Genomic DNA, 3,708 nt, shown 5'->3' on the forward strand with positions numbered 1-3,708 from the left:
CTTCCAATTTTTCAAATGTCATTTCGGCATTTGTTTCTTAAATATACCGGATCTAGAGCTGTTCCTACCCATGCCTTATTCCTACTTTATATGACAAAAAAAAAGCTTGGAATAAAGCTTGAAATAATAAATTGCTAGAAACCATATTATTCTTTGTAGGCAGCACATAAAAAAAGCGCTTGTAACCCTTTGCCGTTCTGATTTTGGTTGTGGTAGTAGTTGAGTTCTACTGTTTTATAGTAGTCTGCAATAGATAATATAGAATAGCTGACATGAAGTAAACCAGTTTGCACCCCTGAGCTGTATATGGAACAATTTGGATGAATGTGTGGTTTAACTATGGTGTCACCTGTAAAACTGGACATCTTTATAAGGGAAGAATTGGCCAGGTACAGTTACACTGCAATAAATAAGAAGTGTTCAGAAAACCTAAGGTAACAAAAACCCAAAAGTGATGCTTAATAAAAATCCCCAAATCAGTTCCAGAAGTATTTTTTAAAATGCTTTCCAGTTCTGGTGATTTTTCTTTTCAAGTGTACTTCTACTACTGCGATAGCTAAAAACTGCATTTGCCTCTCAGGTTTTTGAGGCCATCATGCAACTCAAAGAGATACGGATTTAAGAAGTTGGGTATTTTTGTAGGAGTTGGTGGTATCTGTTAAGACTGCTTTATGACACTAGGGTTTGGAGCTAGTGAAGAACAGGAGACAGCTAACATTGTGTGGAGAAAGAAAAAGTTCACAAAAGTAGAATTTTGTTTCCTGTGAGGGTTAAATGTGGACTCCAGTATGTGTTCCTGTATTTGAGTGGCAAAGTTAAAACATCTTCACATTTCATTTTAACTCAAGTTGCTACTCAGAGTAACTTCTGAGACAGGTGGCAGGATGTCTCATCAAAGTGAAACTAGAGTTGCCCTGCTGAGATTCCACCTGCTATGTAAAAGTGCTACCACCTTCTTGCCAAGTGGAAAGAATTACCTGACTCCGGCAGATTTTGTGTCTATATCAGTTCAAAGCGATTCATTAGGATTGTGAGATTAAGCACTGGAAAACATACAGTGGGCAACTGGAAGGCTCCACCTTAAAACTACAGGACTGTTTAACATAATTTGTTTCCTAATCATAGGAGTGAAAGAGTGTCCCATGTTCTAGTGTAAATTTCCCTTCTCAAGGGTTTCAGAGCATCCACAAACCAAGGCTCTGATCCTTGGTCACCTGATGAAGGAGTTGTTGTTGGAGGCACAAGTGAAGTTCTACACTTAAAAATTAGCTTTTTGTGGTGGAAAAAAAAAAAAAAAGAAGCTAGTGGCCCTTTAGTCTGGTTTGGGAAATGTACTTCTAAACATATGTGCTTGCTGCATTTAGCATTTGTAAAAAGTTAGCGCTTTGTAAGAGCACTTCCCTCAGTAGCTTTTCATCTCTCTCACTAGTCATTAAATTTTCCTTCTCCCATTATGTCATGGCTTAGCGCTGCTCAGGTCACCAATTCCTCAAAATAAAAATGAGGCTGACAGCAGTAGCTGCTATAGCATGGTTAGAACTAGAATGGAAATACAAAAAACTCTTAAATGTACAATTGATCATATCTCATCCACCAGTATCTCCAGTGGATACTGGGTCAATCCTAGTACTACATTGTTTTCATTGATTTAAGATAATATGCCTATACCACAGAATATCATGGACTTGAAAGCAAATACATCAGCAGTAATATCCTCATTGCATTAAGCAATCACTTGAAATGCATTTAATTTTACACCATACTAGGTAAATTGAATTCACCACAAGCTTATTAATGAAATAGCCCACTTATTTTAGCCCCGATTTTTGTCCAGTTTGCAGACACTGTATCTCAGAACTGCTTGCATTGAAAGTACCCAAATATTTTGTGGGTTGGTAGGCAGATTTATGTCTATAAAACAGTATTTTGCCACTAGAGAGCAGGGACCTATCAGAAGCAGCTCTTCAGTTTTCAGATGTCTCCCTGGACGATTTTATTTTCTTTCAGAATCTGTCTTTAGGTGCGATCCTCCAAGCAGAGGCAACGTGCAGTTAAATGCGTCATTTGGAAAGCTGTGCCTTAGTTTCTGGATCATCTTGATGCAGCTTAGAATCACGGAATGGTTTGTGTTGGAAGGGACCTCCAAGACCATCTAGTTCCAACCCCTGCCATGGGCAGGGACACCTTCCACTAGCCCAGGTTGCCCAAAGCCCCGTCCAGCCTGGCCTTGAACACTGCCAGGGATGGGGGCTTCCTTCCCTTCCCTGAACTGCATTCACTTTTAGCCTTTTTCACATGTATGTAGACTTTTCAGATGGTTTTGATTTGTGGCACTGCTTTTTGGGTTTGGGGTGGGGTTTTTTTCCTATGAAGGGATGGTAGGATAGCAAGTTCAAAGTTATTAATTATACGTTAGTGTTTCTTACATCTCTCTTATGCATGCCTTAGCAACAGTTCACTAGTGGATTTGGACCATAAATGGAAAACATCTCTAAGCTCTTTTGAAACAACCGCTTTGTTCTTTTACCTGTGTAAACACTGTACCTAACTCAGTGGGTTTTGGAATCCAAACTCTTGACTAACTTTGCAGACATGATCACAATACAATTTTTAGTAACTCCAGTAATAACAACTATCACAGTAATAGGGGTTAGGAGCAGCAACTCAGTATTTGACAACTGTTGGCAATGTGCTTACAATTTCAATTTCTAAACTAATCTCTAGTGTTGTCAGTTAGGAATTAAAAGCTTAGGGAAAGCAGATATAGTCATTATTTTTGCGTTTCCAGCTCTCTGGAAGGTTGCTGTGGGCACAGAATATTACAATTCCTTCTTCTGCTCCGCAGCCTATGCTTACGGCAGCGTGCCCCAAGCTCCACGTTAGCAGGCAGCCGACCCATAATGTATGAAGTCAAGAGAGAAAAAGCAAGAGACACTTCCGTGGACCGTATGAGCACATTTGCAAATGTTTACTAGTTCTGGGACAAAAAAAAAAAAAAAAAAGAAAAAAGGAAGAGGGCTTGTGGAACAAGCTGGAGAAGACAAGTGTGAACAAATACATGACAGACCCACTGAGAAGCAGGACAGCTCTTCTAAGCCTGGGAGGGGGTGTAAGAAGGATGCGATAGTTACAAAAAAATCCACCCCTACCAGCTCTGGCTTTCACACAAATCATAGCGTACTGAAACACACTCCTCCTGCGATTCCCACTCTGTGTGCTACTGCTTCATCTCCGCCGTTTCATCTACCAAGAACACCGAAACGTTCCCAGTGCACGTCATAAACTTTGAAAATGTGTATAGCTTTCCCATGTGAGCGCTTCGGAAATTACAGTTACGTTAAATGCCCTGAAATTCTGCACCTTCCCGAGTTCACCTGCATTTATGTGCATTTTCGGGAGGCGTTGTGATGAGCCACAGGCGCAGAACGAGTCCTACGTGCTCCAGCAGCAGCCAGGGGAGCCAGGGGTGCTTAGACAGGCCTGCCCCAAGTCCTGCCCTCACCCCGCGGACACGGAGCGCTTCTTTGAGTCTCTTAATGCAAAATCTTGCGAGATTTCTGTCCTCTGTAGGAATCGTTATCTTAAAAAAAAAAAATCAAACCAACCATACTGAGCTTCTTCCTCGGGCACGATGCAGTAGCGCTGCAGGCGGGGACCTGCCCGGTGCGGGCAGCAGCACCCGCCGGGCACTGGCCGGCGGCTACGGCC

The 3,708-nt window shown here is 41.8% G+C and overlaps 1 long non-coding RNA gene across 1 annotated transcript in view; it reads right to left on the reverse strand.

Moving 5' to 3' along the window:
• Nucleotides 1-3,702, reverse strand: part of LOC113480874 — a 4,447-nt gene extending 745 nt beyond the window's left edge. The window contains exon 1 of the long non-coding RNA XR_003398556.1: nucleotides 3,606-3,702. This is a non-coding gene — a long non-coding RNA (uncharacterized LOC113480874). The remainder of the gene's footprint in view (nucleotides 1-3,605) is intronic.
• Between the last annotated feature and the right edge of the window lie 6 nt (nucleotides 3,703-3,708).

Source organism: Athene cunicularia (assembly GCF_003259725.1).
Source record: "Athene cunicularia isolate RWA chromosome 5 unlocalized genomic scaffold, athCun1 chr5_part1, whole genome shotgun sequence".
In the NCBI taxonomy this organism is placed as follows: Eukaryota; Metazoa; Chordata; class Aves; order Strigiformes; family Strigidae; genus Athene; species Athene cunicularia.